Raw genomic sequence first — 22,640 nt, 5'->3', positions numbered from 1 at the left:
GCCACCTCTACATACAGATTATACCCCTTGTATTGGAAATTTTTTGAGTGATTTGCAACCTACATTTCAAAACCTACTTTGAAGAAAAGAATGCTCAGTATTGGTTTGGAGGCCTGTCATTACAAGAATAATTCTTGTTTTAAGAATGTGCATGTTTCTGCTGCAGTGAAGGGTTCACTTAATTAAAGCCTTAATTTCTTGTGTTAAGGTTTTAAAAATAATTATTCACTCCATGTGCATGTTTCTTGCCTTCTCCTTACTCATGTATCAAATCATAAATGTTACATGGGAAATGTTTAGGATAAATCTGGTGCTTTTGAATATATTCCTGGAGTATTTTTATTTCTTTGGGTATCATCCATAGGCCACCAGTTTTTATTTGTTAAAGCAACAATATCACATGATTCATCTTCTACTAGAACAATAATTTCTAATGAATAAGCTTTGTTGTCCTTCATCCCATAATTAAACTTGCAATAGCTATTGAATGTATGCTGTATTTACTCACCAGTGGGAGAGGGAAGGATGAGCTATAGAGGTAATTACATATAGCCTCATATTCCTGAATTGTTAACATATAGAGCGTAAGTACATAATGTTCTTTAGCTTTCTGGAGTGAAGTCAGATACTGTAGCAGAACACATCTGCCCTAAGCTATTGGGTTACTCTAAACTATTGCTGAGTGACTGGGATACAAAACAAGGAAACCTGCACGTGTCTATGTGAAAACTAACACAATATATGCATAATGCAAGCTTAAGCATTTAATATTTTCAAACTTGTTCTTTTTATCCTGTGTGCTAGGAAAGTGTCAATCTATTTAGGATTTTTGAGTCTTTGTCAAGAACTATCAAGGGTCTAAAATTTTACCATATTTGCAAAGTAACTTGTTTCGTAGATACTGGCAGAATTTGTGGGCAATGGCAAAACTCATAAGATTCCTGGGTGAGAAACAAGGAACTTCATTACTTATGGCACAGAAAGCAGCAGAAGCTTCATGCTTGCATCAGTTTTTCTTGCTTTCTCATTCCTGTGTTATGCAGAATAGTCTGGATAGAATTATGCAGAGGGTTTGCAACACAGTGGAAAATATCAGGTTTTTTAGGAAATCATAATATATTTATGGGTTGCGAGAAAACTGTCCCAACATTTTCTCTGAAGAAATACATTCTCTTTAATTCTTTAATATCCTGATAAGAAAACAAATATGCTTTCTACCTGGAGAGAAACACTATCTCTATCTTTCAAGGTTAATTGCTTTACAAACATCCTTGAAAAAATATTCTGGACCAAAAACTGATACAAGACATGCAGACTTGTGAGAGACCCATGGAAAATTGTCTCCTACCAGTCTTTTTGGTGTGAAAGTTTTTGTTCTAAGAACTCTGGAAGATACATCTGTGATTTTCCAGTGTGAAAGAGGATTACCCTGTTACAGCTGGAGTAAAATATAGGTATAAAGATGACAATCTGACTTAAGAGATAAAATAACCTTGTATTTTTATTGACTGAGCTGAAGCTGAAAACTGCTCATGAATAAAATACCCCCACCCATCCCACAGACAGACTTATACTACACATGTATCCACAGCAACATTAGCTTACAATGAAATCACAAATATTCATAAGAGGGTTGGTTTCATAATTTGGTTAGGAAATAATGTTATGGGGAAGTTAGGAAAGGGGTCAAGAGAGCAAGAGGAATGATAGGTGTAATAAACAGACTCCCATGTCTCCTTCCACTCGGAGTTCTGGTCACAGTGTACCCATTGCACAGAATCAGCTTCACTTTTACAGTCTGTCATTTGGGCTCCATGGAGGCATCTGCAGGCAGCATCCTTGGAGCACATGCCACTTTTCCAATAATGAACATTTGAGTAGTAAGGGTTCTTCATGCTATTTCACAGTGGCAGCCAGAAAAGATGGACAAAAGAGGATCATGCTTCATGTTTTGTTGTTGCTGTGTGTATGTGATTTAATAACTAAAATTGACTGAATACTTGCTATGTACCTGACCCTATTGTAATAACTTTACATGTAATATTTTATCTATCATGTATAATATCAATATTATGATTAGCCTTATTTTATGGGTAAGACAAATTAGGCAGAACAAACAGTTAACAAAAGGTTAAACAAACAGTTCCAGGCTCATTATTTGGGAAGTAGAATACTTGTTTTACAATAGGAGAGAGGGCCAGGGGGTATCAGGTTAGCGGGCAAATGAGTTGGAGCAGCATAAATGAGTTACATGAGACACAATAGTTCAGAAAAGGAGTAGACAATACAAGAGACAAATTGGTAAATGAAGACTGATTTAAATAGGTACAATGCAATATAGGTCTTGTAATATTGTGGGTGAAATAACCCAAGCAAAGGCACGAATGTGGGAAAGTTCATGGCTTGTGTGGAGAGAACAGCGAGCAGATTTATGTGATTGCAATAAAGGGTTTATCTATGTATTAAACTTTTTTGTTGTTATTGGATACCTAGTATTTGTCCACCTCTAAAGAATAATGAAAATCATACTGTATATACAGGTTGGGGTCGGATAAAGGAAACTTTCTGTTTATCAAATACAGCTTTTCTTATATTACATTTGTTAATAATTTTATGATAGTTCCATATTGTAAATTTGCCCTTTCAAGCATACTTTTATCTCTCAGTTATGACTTGACTTTTGTGATTCTAGCACTTTGCCTTAAAAAACAAAAATTCCTCAAAGTACTTGATTGAAAAAGTAATAGGCTCAGGAGAATATTTTCTCTCCTTAAAACTGCAGATCATATTTTGTGTCATAACAACTTTCTTACAACTGTTATATCTTAAAGAGGTGTCTTTAGATACTCAGATTTCAGAGAATGTTAACAGGTCTTTTGGAAAGTTTTCAAAATATTTGGAATTCTGTTTTGAAATTATTAAATACTTATGATGTGCCAACAATAAACTTTAAGTTGGTGTTTCTGTTTTCTAGTTTCTTGGACCTACAACCTCTGGTGCAGCCAGGGAGAGGCCTAGTTTTGGAGGGAAAAGTTTTTGAAGACATTTGTTGCTTATCCACAAGAGACAGGGGCTAGGCAACCCCACCTCCCAACCTGTCCATCCTGAGCCTGTCAGACAAGAGTATTGTGGCATTTGATCAAGATCCTCTGGAGACGGGACTGGGAACAACTTAAGCTCTTCCCATTGTAGGTCTTTCCCACTCTCTCCCCAAATATTGCAAGTTTCTTTCACCTGAGTACTCAGCTTTGTAGACATTTAGGTAGTTCCAGTGAGACAGGTACCCTCTGGTAGAAATACTCATAGTGGTTCTTGACAACGGTACTCATCCATTCGAAAGCCTTAGATGTCATCTCTTACTCTGGGTTTTTGTCCCGAAGCCAACTGAGAATCAATAGTAAATAGTTTTTCCATATTTGTAAAAGAAGAAAATACATTGAAACCTATCACTCTTAGATGTTTTAATTTAAATGAAGAGTCTTCTACATTTAAATTAATACTATTAGATTCCTTCAAGAGAATTTTGTATTACCTACAAACCAAATATTGATGATTTTTTGTTTAGTTTCAGTACGTGGTGAAAGTTATTTTCCAGAAAGTTTAGTACAAATTGAATGAAGAGAAGAGAGTTACTTACCCCTTGGAAAGTTTTCAAAGTGGGCTGACATTGTTAGTTGGTGGTGGCAATAAACAACATGAGGGTAATCTCAGAAAACAATATTACAGAAGATTCACTTGGATTTGAGGTGTAGGAAGAAGAAGAAGCAAGAGGGAAGTGTGAAGTTTTGTCTTTAAAATTCTCATATACTAAACAGAGTAGAGTAGTCTAAAATTTTGATGGGCAGCCGGAAGAGGGCCTTGACAACACCAACTCCTTTCCTTTCAGAGAGTAGCACATAATTCCTAGAAACAAGCATCTAAATGTGTTACTGTATTTGGTTCTTTTATAGAGATACTGGCCAAGCATATACATTAAAATGCTCTTTCTTATCTGATACTGTATTTAGACAAAGAGTAGTTTGGGGGAATATGGCTCACAATATATTGATTTGGGAAGAAAATAATTGCAATTATACATCTGGACATTGTGTCAATTTAAATAACTTAATCTGCTCTGCAAAACCCCATTAGAGACATTAGAAAAAACATAACTCTGAACATATTTGCAAATATCTAAGTGATTAAATCATCTATAAATGTTAACTGAAAATATTCCATTATACTTTAAGTTTAAATGATCCAATATACTTCCAAAAGAATATTGTCCAATTTTTTTTCTTCTGCTACTCTGGTAAAGCTATCACATTCTTAGAGCTATTGGACAGAAACACATTTTTGTTAAATAGCTGCAGCTATAAAATGCTAATTGTGTTCATATGCATGGATTACTCTGAAAAGATATACATGGCTTTACATTTGTAAGAAGCCGAATCTAAAATTGGACAGTAGTTAAAAGTATCACTACAAAAACTGGGTTAGTGATTCACATATGGGTGTGAAAAAGCGAATCCTAAAAGTATGATGCAAACTTGTTAAAATTGTATGGTTATATTTTCTTTCTTTTTTAAGGTGGAGTCTCATTCTGTCACCCAGGATAGAGTGCAGTGGTGCAATCTCAGCTCACTGTAACCTCTGCCTCCTGGGTTCAAGGGATTCTCCTGCCTCAGCCTACCAAGTAGCTGGGATTACAGGCATGTGCCATCACACCTGGCTAATTTTTGTATTTTTAGTAGAAATGGAGTCTTGTCACTTTGGCCAAGCTGGTCATCCAGGTGATCCACTCACCTTGGCCTCCCAAAGTTCTGTGATTACAGGCATGAGCCACCACCAGGCCAAGGTTAAATTTTCATGTGTACTAGAATGAAAGCTATGTGACAATGGGTCCTCTTGTGTGTGCTTTTTAAACTCTGTATCCTGGGTGCCTAGAGCAGAATCTGACACAAATATTTATGTCAAGTATATCAGTTATATATATATATATATATATATATATATATATATGTATATATATGTAATTTATGTACATGTATAAATATATGTTACTGTGTATGTATCCATTAATGTATATGGATAAACATATATATGTGTACACATGCATCTACTCACTCACTGCAAAACACCCCAAAGATGTTGATTTAATCATTGGATGTGAAATTGTGAGTAACTTTATTTTTTTATATACTTTTCCAAAATTTGCAATTTTTCTTTCACATATAATTATTAATTTTAAAATTGAATAAAGTAATAATGCTAATAAGAATATAAATATTATGAAAATCATATGTAGAATAAAAATGAAAAAGTCATATTTTCTTCATATGTGCAAATTATTCTAAGCTTTTGGAAAATATCTACAATTAAAATTCATTGCAATTCTTCTCTTTGGAATGTGGAAACTGCATAGACTATTATCTAGTTTAATAGCAATTTTACTATTTCTCCAATGTCTCCCAGGGAGGATTAATTTATATGTAACTGCTTAAAGGCTATTTTGTTGCCCATTTTCTTATGTCTGGTGTTATTTTCTAGTGAGCTTTAGACTGGCGATAAGGTCTTAATTTTTTATTGAGGTAATCAATGATCTTGTGACCTCTAAATGCCAGTAAACTCTGGAAAAAGAATGAACTAGAAAAGTTGTGTTTCAGAAAGTCCCCATTATCTTTTTTGGAGGAAAATTACAAAGAAATGAGGAGCATCCAGGGACTTTGCTTTCACCCCATCAAATAATGACAAAGATTTGTTTAGTGCTTCTGATATGTCAAGTGCTGTTTTAAGTGCATTACATGTAAAAATTTCATTGAATTTTCACAGTTCCCAAAGAAGTGTAAATTATTTCACAAATGAGGAAAGTGGAGTACAGAGGCAAGTGCTATCTCACTAGTGTTCTAAATCAGGCAGGTGGACTCCTGAATCCATATTCCTGACCCCAGCAATCAACTGCCCACCAATCCTGCAGATCAGAAGCTTCACCATGGTCTGGTAAAACGAGGACTGCCAGGAGAAACAAGGTGGCAGGGTTATAATTTTCTACCTCCTTGCAGTTCCTCTATAACCTTGGGTGAAACTTTTCATCCTTGATTGTTTATGAGCTCATGTACAAAATGTGGAACGATTTACTTGTCTTCTCTAGAAGCACTATGGTGTCATTTGTGGTGATTTTTAGGCCCTTCTACTTCTAACATATGTAATTATGTGAATACTCTGTTATCCAATTCACTGGAAAATCTTGAGAGTGCAAACTGCAAGGAGAATATATTTGCTCAGGGAAATTTTTATGCTATTTAACCTATTTCATATTAATTGTCCCAATTCATTTGATAACTACAGAATAACCTTGATATCAAAGTCTGAATAAATAGAGCACAAAAAGAAAAGTATGAATCCATTCAGTTCTCACTGTGTGAACAATAAAATATAGTAACAGTGAAAAAAAAATTAACCTGAATCTAAAAAAAAATTAACAAGCAAGGCGGGCTGGTACAAAAAGAAAGGGATGATTAAAAATCTGAAGCTTCTTCAATGAAATTAATCATTAATCAAAATAGCAAATAAAGTCATTAATGAAAATATCAGCACAAGAAATGCTGAAAAATATTTTATAAAATTCTGCAATCTTTTTGAATAGAGAGGAATACAATTAATAATATTTTGATTTAACCATATCTGTGTTAAACTGACATCTGCTATTATCAGATGGAATTCTGATAAGTAGGTCTTCAACTTAAGAAAGGAGAAAATAATCCAGTATTATTTTTGAATACTTTCTAGACAAGAAAATAAGACCAGAAAACGAAGGGAAATAGAAAAAACAACAAAAAAAGATACTAGGTTAATATTGTTAATGTTTAATATGTCTGTCTAGAGTGACATTTTAATATGTCACCTTGGCCAGGCCAAATTACATTTCCCAGAGTTCTCTTGCCTATAAGTTTCCAGTTAGAGGGATCCAGCAGAGATGTTTCTGTGACAGATTTAGAGGGCAGAAATAAAACATCAGGCATTTTGTTACCCACACACATCACTGTTTGTCTGCTGACTCATCTTGTTGGATCTATAACTGCTTGTTCTACCATCTCCTGAACACTATATTAGTTTCTGGGATACTTGGGCCAGAATTAATCAAGAAGAGTTTTGGTTTCTGCAGGATAGCATGTCATCAAGGTTAGCGACAACAAAAACTGACAAGGATTTCTCTCTGTGGTTGCAGGTTGCAGGCCTCAGCTCATTTGTGGGGTTCAGCTTCTTTTTGCTCTTCCCCACTTTACCTCAGTTTTCCCGTCCCATCTGCCTGCCCTGTGGATATCAAGCTTCAGCATAAGACCCGAGGACAACAGCTTCACAGAGATTGCTTAACCAGCTCCAGCTGTGTGAGGTTGAATCCCTCTATGTGCATATGTTTTGTCATGTCTCTCATTGGAACCTGATGATATACTGTATAACAGGAAAACTTAAGAGAATTAATGAAAAATTCTTTTAAACTTAAATAGTTCAAGGAGGTGACTATTCTCAAGGAAAATATTAAGGGGCAATAGATATTTGATTTACAGATAGGCAAAATAAAAAAAATGAGGAACAAAACAATGACCCCACTCTTAAAATGAACAAAACCATCAATCTCATAGGAACAAATGAAATGAGAAATGAGTGAGCACCTAGAAAAAGAAAAGTTAAGCCTTTTCTGTGAGACATAAGGACTAGACTAAATTGAATAGAGATCATGTAGTTCATAGACAGAAAAACTAATACTGCAATAATTTTAATTGTCACTTTACAAATTTAAAATTCTAGTATTTTATAGTACATGTCTATAAAAGTACCAACTCAGATAATGATGCTAAAGGTCATTAGGAAAAATATAAATAATACATTTTTATAAAATAAAAAGTAAAATAAAATTGATATGAGAATATCTTATGAGAATGAAATAATGAGGCTTTTATTCAATTAGACAGTTTAATATAATAAATGCTATTGTGTTCCAGGCAGAAAACAAACAATTGAGTAAATGGACCAGACTAATAAATCTAGAAGCAGACCTAAATAGGTAAATAAGCATTTAATAAAGGTAAAATCCCAAATCAGTAAGAAAAATGTATTATTGTTTTGGAAAATCAATGGAAAGACTTTACCTCACATCATATAACAAAATGAGTTATATAAATTAACTATATTTATATAAAAACAAAAATTAAATTTTATAGGAAATACAAATTATATTTTATATAATTTTTTAATTGTGAAGTTTTCCTAAACATGAGCGTGAAGTCAAAACTGATAGATATAAAAGGATACAAGTAAAAAGATGTGTATTAAAAATAAATCTTAAACACTGAAAATGTTAAATAAGTAGAAAAATTATTTTCAATACACATGATGATGAAGACTTCATTTTATGTTTTATGAGCTCTCTCATACCTAAAAGTCAAACATTTCATTAGAAAATAAAATAGCACATAAATAAATGACAAAATAATAAATATTTATGATCAGTAAAAAATTACTCAGCCTCATACTAAAAAGTGAAAATTGATGCAACAATGATTTATCTTCATATCTTATGAAATCAACAGATATTTAAAACCAAAAGGAAAAGGAAAACATTAATTGTTAGATAGGAATCAGGTATTTATTAAATCAAAATATACAAATCAACAATTGAGAAATATCTAGCAAAAACTGAGAAGCTTACATTCCCTTTCTCTAAATAATTCATTCATTGATTTATGTATAGGAATAGTAATCACTAAAAGGAAGAAGAAGGCAATTTTTTTGTATCAGTGACTTAAGAAAATCAAAAATCAAAGATAATTTAAATGTCCAGTATTAAGGAATTGGTTAAATGAATGAGGATACATCAAAAAAATGTAATTTTCTACTAAAAAAAAGAAATAGTCTATTTAACTAAAAGCAAAACTGACAAGGAAAACTATTTACAATGCATTCTTATATGAATAAGTAGCACATTCTCAAAAGTATTTTACAGGTATTATTCAATTAATGCACCTGATAGGTTTTGTTAGTACTCTCATATTCCAGATGGGAGAACTGGGGCACAGAGTGGTTAAATGTCTTGTCTATGTTCTCACAGAAAATAAGTCTTGGTAGGAGCTGGGAATCAAACATAAGTTGTGGGGGTTCAGATTCTGTCTTGCCTTTATATGACTTTGTTTACTAATTGTAATTTTATTGATAGCTGTTTTTTAACTTTTGGTATAAAGGTTGTGTTATAGCTCAATTCAAGACTTTCAACCTTTTATAATCTCTGGAGTGCAATATATTAGTAACTCTTTCTGAAAGGTCAAAGGAAATAACTCACAAAATGCTCCTTGTTATTATCTTTTCAGAAATAGCTTTCCAGCACCTTCTTTGAGTTTTCCCATATTTTTATTTATGTGTAATATTTTAACTTCATTTTAGTCAATGCAGTAATTAATTTTTCCTAAAAAAAATTAAGTGCATCATCTGATCTTTGTTCAGATTTATATGGTCTAAAACTCTTAAAACATTTGATCCTTGCCACTTTTTTTTCTTCAGTGAAAGATATATATATATATATATATATATATATATATAACAAATTGCAACTGTTAATTTTTTTTCCAAATAAATCTCTGTATATATTTCTCAGAAAGATATATCCCACATTATTGCAAAAAATTGAATTCATAATGCAGGAAGAATTTGTATACATTTCTTTCATCCAAAAAGTGTTCCAGCTGGCTGTTATTATTGCTAATAAGTTTACTAAGAAATGTGATGGCCTGCCCATCAAATCTGCCTTCATAGATGTAATAGTGTTGTGACTGATGTTAGCATGGACTGTTTTATTCCTTAGGAGAGTATATAAATAATTCAGAGCAACTTTCCTATATTGAAAAAGAGAGGTCCACTTGCAGGCAAAATTCTCTGGGTCCAAACATTGTGTGTGTGTCTATTATTTCCTTAGAATATTAAAACAGAACTAATTTCACAGGTGAGGTCCAAACTTCTGAGGATGTCTGAATGTTTTGTAATAATCTTGCTGCTGTCTGCACCTCCTCCCCTTGAATCTGTACTAATCTTTGTGACTGGTTCCCGGAAAATAGCTTGCAGCAGATGTGAGAATGCATTACTTCTGAGGCCGATTCAGAAAACAACAAGCAGCTTCTGATTGGTTCCCTGGGCATGCTATCTCTGAAGTATACAATTGCTATGTAAGAAATGTAACTACCAAGAGGCCTTCATGTCTCAAACAGGGGATCTGGTAGAATCCTAAGTTGAGCTCCAGGCGCGAAACCAACATGACCTGCAAGTCTTGCAAGGGAGCCATCTTGGATGCCCATCCCACAAAGCTTGCTGATAATTGTAGACTGGTGGACATCTGACAACAACTTTATAAAACGTTGTAAATAAAGACTGTCCTACTAAGCATGCTTCACATTCCTGATATGACTCCAATGTCATGCTTAAAGTAAAATGGTTATTTCAAGTGACTACGTTTTGGGATAATTTGTTAGGTAGCAATAATAATTAGAATGATTTTATAAAAATAAAGAATATAGTGATGAATGAATGCAAGACTTAAAAGTAAGACCTGAAATTATATTACTACTAGAAGAAAACATAGGAGAAAAGGTTTTTGACATTGGCCTGGGCAAGGAATTTTTGCGGGGTTATTACCCAAAAGCACAAGAAACAAAAGCAAAAATAGACAAATGGGACTTCATCAAACTGAAAGCTTTTTGTACAGCAAAGGAAACAACAGAGTGAAGAAACAACCTACAAAATAGGAAAGAAAGTTGCAAACCTTACATCTGATAGGGTATTACCGTTCAAAATATGTCAGGAATTCAAACAACTTGATAGCAAGCAAACAAATAGCTTAACTTTAAAAATTGGGCAAAGAACTTGAAAATAATCCACACAAATAGCCAACAGATATATTCAACATCACTAACCATCAAGGAAATACAAATTAAAGCCACAGTGAGCTATCACCTCACACCTATTAGGGTGGCTATTATCACAAAGATATCAAGGGTTGGTAAAGGTGTAGAGAAATGTAAACAATTTACACTGTTGGTGGGAATACAAATTGTTACCACAGTAATGGAAATCCGTATGGAAGTTTTCTTTAAAAATTAAAAATTAGCCTAGAGTTTGATCCAGCAATCTCACTACTGGGCATATATCCAAATGAAATGACATCAGTATGTTCAAGAGATAATCTAGACTCCCATATTCATTTTGGCATTGTTTATAGGAATCAAGATATGAAAAGAACCTACGAATCTATCAACAAGTAAATTGATAAATAACATATTGTATATATCACTAAATACTATGCAGTCTTAAGAAGGAAATCCTGTCATTTGTGACAATATGGATGAACCTGGAGGATATTAATTAAATTAAATAATTCAGGCATGATAGGCGACTACTGCACAATCTCACTGATATGTGGGAATGAAAAAGGGTGAACTCATAGGAGCAGAGAATAGAATGATGGTTAACAAGTTCTCAAGAGTAGCGGGGATTGGGGAAATGTTTGTCAAGAAATACGAAATTGCGGTTCTGCAGGAGGAATAAGTTCTGGAGATCTAGTGAAAACACTGTGACTACAGTTAATAATAATGTATCATATTATTGAAAACTGCTGAGAGTAGATTTTGAATGCTCTCATCAAAAAAAATAAAGAAGTATGTGAAGTAATGGATATTTTAACTAGCTTGATTTAATCATTCCACAGTGTATACATCTATCAAAACATCATGTTGTTCACCATAAATATAGACAATTTTTGTTTGTCAATTTAAAAAAAAAGAATGCAGTAAAGGATAGATAGCAAAATTACCTTGGATTGTTTTCTGTTTCTTGGTTTCCCGAAATTTCTGCTTAATCTCTTTATTCTAAAAACTCTACCCGGTTAACTTTAGTTTCAGAGATTTTGGTTTTTTATTTTAACAAGCATCTAAAAGGACTAAAATCTAAAAATTATCAATTTAATATTTTGTTGTACATAGTAACATATATCATAATTTTCTCATCTCCATATCTGTGGTTTAATCATATTTATCATTCCTACTATGTATTTATTATCATTCTTATTCTTTATACTTGATTAGTCTAGAATTCTCATTTTTATCTAATTTTTGAAAGAAAATGTGTTGAATTTATTATGAGTTATTTTCATTTTTAGTTCACCCATTTGTTTTTGTCTATACTAATGTAATTTTTGTATATTAATATATTATCCTACTTTGTTTTGCTTTGCTGTCATTTATGTATCTTTTTAAGTTGAATGGTTATTCATTTATTCTTTAATAAAAGCAAAGTCTATGAACTTGCCTATTAATGAATAAGGAATAAAATATGCTTTTTCCTTGACTCCAAAGTTATAAAATTCTGATAAAATGCCTTCTTTATAAAAAATTAATATTAATTTTTAGAGCAGTTTTAAGTCTGCAGAAAAATGAAGAAGATAGTATGAAGTTCATTTTTCCCCAAGATAACGAACATATTGCATTAATTAGTATGACATATTTGTTACAATTGAGGAATCAATATTGATTTTTTTTTTTTTTTTTTTTGAGATGGAGTTTCGCTCTTGTTACCCAGGCTGGAGTGCAGTGGCGCGATCTCGGCTCACCGCAACCTCCGCCTCCTGGGTTCAGGCAATTCTCCTGCCTCAGCCTCCTGAGTAGCTGGGATTACAGGCACGCGCCACCACGCCCAGCTACTTTTTTGTATTTTTAGTAGAGACGGGGTTTCACCATGTTGACCAGGATGGTCTCGATCTCTTGACCTTATGATCCACCCGCCTCGGCCTCCCAAAGTGCTGTGATTACAGGCTTGAGCCACCGCGCCCGGCCTGATACATTTTTAATAACTAAAGCCCATATTTTATTTTAGGGTTTGCTTGTTATATTATGCAGTTATATTCATTTTAACAAATACATAATGTCATGTATCTACTCTTGACATACATACGGAATATCCATAGAGAATATCATACAGAATAGATTCACTGTTCTAAAAACCCTCTATTTCCCATCTGTTCTCCTTCCTCCTGCTTCCCTTGGCAACCACTGATCTTTTCACTGTTTCTGTAGTTTTGCCTTTTCCAGAATGTTATATAGTTGAAATCATTCATTATATAGCCTTGTCAGACTGGGCTTCTTTCACTTGGTAACATGCATTTAAAATATCTTTGTGTCTTTTCGTGGTTTGGTAGCTCATTTGTTTTCATCATAAAATAATATTCTATTGTATGGATGGACAACTGTTTATCCATTTACCTATTAAAGGATATCTTCGTTGCTTCAAGTTTTTAACAATTGTGAACAAAGCTACTGTAACTGTTCATATGAAAATTTTTGTCGGGTCATAAATTTTCCATTCATTTGAGTAAATACCTAGAAGCATAACTATTAGATCTTTCAGTGAGACAATATTTAGCTTTGTAAGAAACTGCTCAACTGTTTTATCAAGTGGTAATGTCATTTTGCATTTCCACCAGCAATGAATGAAAGTTCTCGTGGCTGCCCATACTGCCAACATTTGATATTGCTAATGCTTTGATTTTAGCTGTTCTAATAGGTCTATAATGCTCTCTCATTTTGGTTTCAATTAGTATTTTTCTAATGCCATCTGATGTTGAACATTTTTACCTATTTTTTTTGTCATAGTTATATGTATATATTCTTTGGTAAGGTGTCTGTTCAGATGTTTTCACATTTTTAATTGTTCTCTTATTGTTGAGTTTCAAGAGTTTTATGTTTTAAATACAAAGTCTTTATTAAATATGTGTTGCAAATATTTGTCCCCAGTCTATGGCTTTTCTTTCTCTTCATAGTATCTTTCACAGAGGAGTTTTCTGTTGTTGTTACTGGTTTTTAAAATTTTAATGAGCCTAACTAATCCACTTATTCTTTCATGGATTATGTTTTTGATGTTGTATTTAAAACCTCATCACCAAACCCAAGATCATCTAAATTTTCGCCTCTGTGGCGGGGCATGGTGGCTCATGCCTATAATCCCAGCACTTTGGGAGGCCGAGGTGGGTGGATCACGAGGTCAAGAGTTTGAGACCAGCCTGACCAACATTGTTAAACCCTCTCTATAAAAATGCAAAAAAAACTTAGCCAGATGTGGTGGCATGCACCTGAAATCCCAGCTACTCAGGAGGCTGAGACAGGGGAATTGCTTGAACCAGAGAGGTGGAGGTTGCAGTGAGCTGAGATCACACCACTGCACTCCAGCCTGGGTGACAGAGCGAGACCCTGTCTCAAAAAAAAAAAAAAAAAAAAAAAAATTAAGATGTCGTGCTATGTTATCTTCTGGAAGTTTTATAGTTGTACATTTATGATACAAGATAATAAGGACCCCCAAACTTATAGCCAGTTGGTCAGAAGTGAGTAAAGGTCTGAAAACAGCGAATTTGTAGCTGGTGTTCGAAATGAGGTCAGTCTTGTGGGGACTGTTCCCCCAGGCTTTGCACTTTAGCCGAGTTCATTGAAGTTGGGGGCAGGAGTCTAGCCGACTTGACAGTCTAGATGACTGTGTCATTAACTTCATGTTTGGCTAATTCAGGGAAATTTCTAAGACTAGCATTCTAAATATTTTAATTATTTTATGTTTAAATCTTCTCTGTTGTGGATATCATGTTTTTGATTTCTAATTTATGACCTAAAAAGGTTCCAGAGAAAGGGTCAATATGGTATGAAATCTTGTATGTCTGAAAGTCACTTGGTTCTACATGTATGTCATTATTATTTGAGTTTGTACAGACATATGGATAGGAAATTGTTTTTCCTCAAAATATGAAGAGATTTCTCCATCGACATCTTGCTAAATCCATCCCATGATATTACTGTTTGTCTCTCTTTAGAAACCTTTAGTTTCTATTTCTGCTGTTATGAAAATTTTACTGGTATATGTAAGGTCTTTTAGGCTGACTGGCTGACTAACGGTGCCATTGACAGTATGGCGACCCCGTGAAGCATGCAAATACCTCTGGAGGGCCTTCCAGAATGAGAAAACCTGAAGTACCTGGGAGATCATGAAAAGTGGAAGGTCAATCAACCCCTGCAGCACCTAACCAAGCTGAGACATTCTTCTCTTGTTTCTTATTCCAGCCTCCATTGACAAAGGCATTGGATTTTGTAATTGACCTTGGTCAATCTTGTGACTCCACACCCTACAACCCCCTCCCAGCTTGCAAACCTAAGACCCCCCCTCTCAACTTGCAAAAACCACCCTAAACTGTAACTTCTGTAACTTTCCACTATCTCTCCAAATCTATAAACCCAACTCCTATCCCACCACCTTTTGCTGACTCTTTTTTTTGGGCTCAACCTTCCTGCACCTGGTTGAACAAACAGCTATGCTGCTCACACAAAGCCTATTTGGGGGAGTTCTCTTCATTCAGAGTGCCCATTTTAACAGTATGTTTATCGTGTAGAGTCTTTTTTTTTTTTTTTTTTTTTTTTTTTCATTCAATGTAGGTCACAGGAGGGCCTTGCAATCTAGAAGGATTCATGCTCCTCAATTCTGGCAAAATTTCTGGCAGTTTATTTTTTAATAATTTTTCTCCCCAGTGTTCTTTGTTCTCTCCCTTTGGAACAACTGCTAATCAATTATTAATCAGCCAGGATTGTTGTCTGAATTTCTCATATTAATCAGCCAGGATTGTTGTCTAAATTTTCTTCTATCTTTTTTCATCTTTTAGTACTTATATCTGGAAAAGTTACTGGTTTGAGAACTTACTTTGATGTATGTTTTTGCTTCTGTATATTTAATTAGAAATGCTGAGTCCTCGTTTTGTTTTGATGTTTGCTGTTTTTTTTTTAATTTCATTTTTGTTTTGCTTCATTTTTATTTGTTTTGGAAAGTTTTAGTTCTTTTCACTAACTGTAGTAAATGAGACACTATTTAAAATATTTAACAACTTATGCGACACAGATAGCAACACCTCAGAATGACCTCAGACATTTATTGTATCATGAGTACTACCTGAATATCAGGCATGGAACTTTTATATGCTATTTTATTTTTATCTCATTTTGTGTTTCTTACACTTTCTTTTTATTCAACTTTGGAAGATACAGATTTTTAAATTATTCTACATAAAAAAAGTAAATTGACTTTATATTTTTGAAATTATCAATTGCTTACAAAATAGTATTCATTAACCTGCTTATATTTGAGATAAAGAAATTAGCTCAATTTAAATTTTCCCCATCTTTTATTTTCAAACCTGCAGATTTTATTGGTCTAATATTTTATAATATTCAGATTTTATTGTTCTGTTTTTATATGATTAAACATACTATGTATTTAATCTTTCAAATAATAAATATGTGGATTGATTTGTGAAAATATTTTAAATCATTTTTAGGCTTGGTTTTAATTTCCAAATGGAATTAAAACAGATGGAATCTAAAATATATTTGCTTCCTGAAATAATTTGTTTTCGAAATTGTGTTCTTACTCTACCTCCTGAGAATGATGTTTATTTATCTTTGCATAAATCTCATGTATGTGCATGTTTCCTATCTTTGAGTCATTAATTATCTTTTTCATACTTTTTGTCTCCAAAACTTTAGATATTACATCTTGATGCCACACTTTCTACTCTGATATTATTAGAACTGTTGGATCTTAAGCTGTTTGTTTGATGCAGGCTCAGTGACCCAGAAATCTAAAGCAAATTGATGAGAAAATCATCCAAGAAGACTTAAAACAATCTGATTTTGAAATCACCCTCTCTCTCTGATTCCTTTTCTATCCTGGATTATGCCACTCTACTTTGCTAAGGACTGTGTGCAGGGCAAAGACACATGTAATAATTTCTCTACCTTTCTGGCATGTGGATAGTATCCTTCTACAGAAATTGTGTGTTCCAGGTCACATTTTTTTGTGTATGAAGAAAATTATCGGCAAATACACATGGAGTCCAGAGGACCTTAATTTTAAACACAGAGTAATCAGATTTATATGTATGTTTTCTCATAAAGTTACTTTGTTAAATTAAAATATCTTATTACTTACTCATAGAACCAATGATTATGGGACATATCCTGCTGGTCACAAAAATGTAAGCTTACTTTGAGGATGAAACAAAGAAAACCATGAAGAGAAATTCCCAGCAGGAATATTTAACATCAGGCTAAGATTCAAGTGCTTTAATAAAATTAACATTTAATGGGAAATTCACCAAAATATATTTTTAGGTTATTACTTCTTTGAAAAATATTAACTAATTTATTGTTATGAATTAATGTATTAACTTAAAGTTATGTGTTTTACAAGAAGAAAATAAAATGTAGATCTAAGTAAGCTGCTTTGTTAAATATGCTAGATTATATTGAAAACAAATTATAAATGCTTTTTAATCAACAAGTAGAAAAAAATGTTTATTTTCATCTCAAGTTACCTATGGACAAAGTATTCCTATTCAGACTCTGTGGTTGTGTCCAGCTTTATAAACTAAAAACATCATTCATAAATAGTTGATAATATTTTGTATTTTTGTTATTTGAAAGATGAAGCAACCCTTTTGTTGTCTGAAATAAGAAAACTTAGTAAGGGCAATATTTTCAAACTAACAAATGATTATCAGGAGCAGTCCTGGAAGCCTGTTAAAAAGGTCAATTGCAGGGCAGGGCACGGTGGCTCAAGCCTGTAATCCCAGCACTTTGGGAGGCTGAGGTGGGTGGATCATGAGGTCAACAGATCGAGACCATCCTGGTCAACATGGTGAAACCCCGACTCTACTAAAAATACAAAAAATTAACTGGGCGTGGTGGCACGTGCCTGTAATCCCAGCTACTCAGGAGGCTGAGGCAGGAGAATTGCCTGAACCCAGGAGGTGGAGGCTGCAGTGAGCTGAGATCGCACCATTGCACTCCAGCCTGGGTAACAAGAGCGAAACTCCATCTCAAAAAAAATAAAAAGGTCAATTGTGTACTTATATTTCACAACACCGCTCAAGGTAGCCAGGAAGGTGCAATGTGCTTATCTGAAAAGTGTTGATATTTTTCTCCCAGTTAATTTACAGAAATATTTGGAATGTTATTAGACTTCATTAGATTCCAGATCAAGTGTAAACAGATAATAGATGTAATGCTTGATATCTTAAATTCATTGCATGAAAATATTAATCTAACCTAAAAAGTCACCTAATATAGATATTCTAATATCTATATTTAGTTAATATAAATTATTCTAATATAGTCAGTTAATATAAATTATTCAAATAAAATATATACACATCAGCTAATATAAATTATTATATCAGTTCATATACATTATTCTAAAACAATATATGCACATACAAATGCATGTGTGTGCACACACAAACTTCATGTCAAAATGGCTCTGGGATTATACACGTAGAAGTTAGAAACATGGGATTTGGAATCAGATAGATGTGGGTTTTGAAGTCCAGCAATTTAACTTCAGTCATACTCTACTTTTTACAGATGTTCCACTTCAGTCAGCCACGGTTTCTTCATCAATAAAATCAAGATAATAATGCAAATTTACAGATTGATATAGATTTAAATGAGAAGTCACACACACACACACACACACACACACACACACACACACACATATATATATATATATTCAAACATGTGTCTTTCTATACATCTTTACTATATCTGTATTATAGCTATAGTTTTTATCTCTCCAACTACTTTTTCTTTTATCTGTATCTGAGCCTAGTATTCCATCACACAGAAAATGGGCAATATCTCAGGAAAGTTATATAAGTATAAAAAATAATAGAAAAAGGAGTACTTCCTGCATTTTGAGTTTTAGAGGCCAAAACACAGAGTGGAACGGAAAGAACTCACGGCAGACTACCTTCAGGATGAGAGAAACCAACGGTGCCATCATCAGCCACTTCAAGGCTATGGAGAAAGGAGACATCAAAGACATGAGGAGAGTTTGGGCCCTTCAAAGGGACCTCTAAACTCTGTTTCCTTGGTCATTTTCTGTGGAGATGACAAGCATAAGTTTATGAGAATGGGACACAGGGAATCTGGCTTCCATCTCAGGTTGACCCCTAAAAAGAAGATAACTAGAAAATAGTTGCATCAAGTTTCTATAGAAGAGAGGGGCTTAGAGAGCATCACAAGTTTCCTTTAGTGTTACACAGTATAGGAATAGAAGAATGATTTTTTTGTGTGCTTAACAGTGGCATAGAATTTATAGTCATTGAACTTGAAGGGCTACTATACACCAGAATATAGGAAAATCCATGACTCACCTGGTTAGATCCAAATAAAATCGCAGGTGGGGCAGTAGCTCTATCAACAGTCTCCAAAAGTAAAATAATATCAACAATTTGATATCCTCCTCTAATATCTTGCCCTCGTCCTACTCTCTCATTAGTGGGTACTCCGTAAGGTCCCTGGGGAATCCGACACAAAGCAGAGGGAAGATGGGAGCTATGAACCAAACCAGGTGAAAGGAAGTGTTTGTCATAGCCTAACAATGGACGTTTGAAATTAGGTAAAGTTTTAGGTGAACAAACAAGCAACACAAAACAACAACAACAAAACTCCTGCACGTCTGTTTGTCGACTGTTTTAATTAAGCATTTCATGAAGAGTTGCTAATCGCATACTGTTTTGAACCAGGCCTGACTGTCATTACTTTCAAAACCCTTGGTCTCTTTTTGATATGTTTTACTTTCATTGAACCGTTCCATCAATCCTCTTATCAGATACAAATGAAGAAGAAAGAATGCCAAATCTTACAGTCAATGTATTTTTAAACCAACTTCAAAGAGGGAGTGGTTAGATGTGCTTCAAAAGAAGCTTTCCTCCCTCTTTTTATTATATCAGTATCATTTTCTTTATTGAACATTTCATAGAGGAGTTCTGTTGTAGCAGCCACTCCTATTTGACAGTTAGCATTATCAAAGGAGTTGTAGGAGGAGTGTAATTACCAAATAGTTCTAGCCTGGTGAAGTGGATAATGAGAAGTGCAGTGAACACGGATTCGGAGTATGCATGTGTATGTGTGTGTGTGTGTATTTGTGAACCAGCATTTAGATTTCCTTTATTATTCCCATGCTTAACAAACAAGTCTATGTTTTGAACAGTACTGCAGAGAAGGGCTCTAATTTTCGCAAAGTGGAGAGGGGTACCTGCCTGAATTGAACAGTGAGAAAGCCTCTCAAAAATAAATCTATGGCAGACAATAAATTATGCAGATGTTAAAGAAGTTTTTCAGAATCAGGTTTACTAAGCATTCAAGAGATAGTGTTTGTCCACATCTATAAGGACATTGAATCTCAAATATTTGCATCCCACTAGTGCATTCAAATCTTAAAGAATGATCCAATGTTATATTTTACACACTCATTTCAAGTGAAAACAATTTTCTTTTGTCTGTCATCAATGTGTATCTTCCAGCAGAAGAAATAATGGCAAAATAGAATAGAATATTTTTTAATGACACAAACAGCATGTGTTACATTTTCTCCCCTGAATTCTTCATTAGTTCTAAGTGGTTAATCAACAAATTTAAAAAGTGGTGTACTTTAAAAGAATCTGAGCAAATTTGTTTATACTAGATTGTCTTATTGATAACAGGGTCTAGCCACATAGCTTGTTTATTTTTAAACTTTATCATACACAGGAAGGTGAGGTTATTGAAGCCTTCCCTTCATCAGTGGCTCAGCCCTGCATTTTCTAGGAAATGGAATCTAAAATCAAGTTTTCCAATTGACCAGAATGCTAGTGAATGTCACCCAGCAGAACCTGAGCTGAATAAGATTCTCCACCTGTTACTCCCTGGATGTACACTTCTCAAAGATTAGCATGCAGGTGCTGCATGTGCCAAGATGCTTCTATTCAAGTTGGCTTGCAACCTGTTGGTAAAGATTACATCTAGAAAGCAGCACATCTTTGCGGCTGAGCTCTTTCATTTTCAAGATTCTTATATAAAGTCTGGTCACACTGCCACAATCTAGTGATTGTAAACCTCAACAAATCACAGCTCAAATCAAATGCATTTTATTGATGTCAGTGACCAGGAACACCACCAAAATGCTTGGGCATATATACTTTTGTGTTTCCTGTATTAATTATAATCCAAGATGTTTGAATATGCATTTTCTTATCAATATTTAAAAGTATTTAAATATTTAAATACTATTTAAATAGCCTCTTCATTATACATTGTTATCTATGAAATGTAGGTACACATATTTCTTCTGGGTGTAAGTACAGAGGGAAGGTAAAGAGAAATCTGAGTAAGCCAAACAGATATGGGAAATAGAAAAACTGTACCAAAAGCAAGAGGAAATAGTCAGTAGTGACAAAGTAGAAGAAAAGACCAACAGCGTTTTGCAAAGATAAATGAACTAAGGGTCCCAAAGCTCAACTTAAATCCCATAGCTCAATTGTATGTCTCCAGAAAAATGGAGCCTTGGATGGGCTCTGTTAATTGTAATTAAATGACAATGGACCATGATAAATCAAATAGTAAACTGAGGTAGCAGAAGCTGCAACCAAGTCTTTTTTTAAAATTTTTATTATTATACTTTAAGTTCTGGTGTACATGTGCCTGATGTGCAGGTTTGTTACATAGGTATACACGTGCCATGGTGGTTTGCTGCATTCATCATCCCATCATCTACATGATGTATTTCTCCTAATGCTATCCCTCCCCTATCCCTCCACCCCCTGACAGGCCCCATTGTGAGATGTATGTATTCTCATTGTTCAAAACCCATTTATGAGTGAGAACATGTAGTGTTTGGTTTTCTGTTCTTGTGTCAGTTTGCTGAAAATGATGGTTTTCAGCTCTATCCATATCCCTGCAAAGGGCATGAACGCATCCTTTTTATGGCTGCATAATATTCCATGGTGCATATGTGCCACATTTTCTTTATCTAGTCTATTATTGATGGGCATTTGAGTTGGTTCCAAGTCTTTGCTATTGTGAACAGTGCTGCAATAAACATACATGTGCATGTGTCTTTATAATAGAATGATTTATAATCCTTTGGGTATATACTAAGTAATGGGATAGCTGGGTCAAATGGTCTTTCTATTTCTAGATCTTTGAGGAATTCACACACTTTCTTCCACAATGGCAACCAAGTCTTTATAATAAACATGGGTAAGACTGAGTGGGCACTTTGTGCTGGACACTGTTGAAAGGTCTTCACATAAGCGCAATTCATATGTCAAGCCTACCATTTAAGTGGGTGTCATCGTGATGTTTATTTAACAGATAAGATAACCCATTTTCTGACCAAAGTCAGAAAATTGTTGTCCAAAGTTAAGTAACAAATAAGAGGTTTTGAACCCTGTTTAAGTGGGTGTTACCATGATCTTTATTTCACAGGTAATGTAATCCATTTTCTGACCAATGTCAGAAAATGGTTGCCCAAATTACATAACAAATAAGGGGTTTTGATCCCAGAGAGGGGATTTGAACTCAGGCAATTGGATTCCAGAGCCTATCAGTACTAACCTACACAAAACAAATGATAATTACTTCTGTGTAACTCTAACATGGTAGCAGAAAGAACATGGGCTGACAAGTATGTGGCAGTTTTATTGTTGACTCTGATTTGGTCCTAGTTGATTGGAAGCCTCATAGAAGACACACAGGTTGACAATGGGTTACCAA

Source organism: Saimiri boliviensis, chromosome 1 (assembly GCF_048565385.1).
Source record: "Saimiri boliviensis isolate mSaiBol1 chromosome 1, mSaiBol1.pri, whole genome shotgun sequence".
In the NCBI taxonomy this organism is placed as follows: domain Eukaryota; kingdom Metazoa; phylum Chordata; class Mammalia; order Primates; family Cebidae; genus Saimiri; species Saimiri boliviensis.
Note: the sequence above shows the minus strand (reverse complement) of the source record.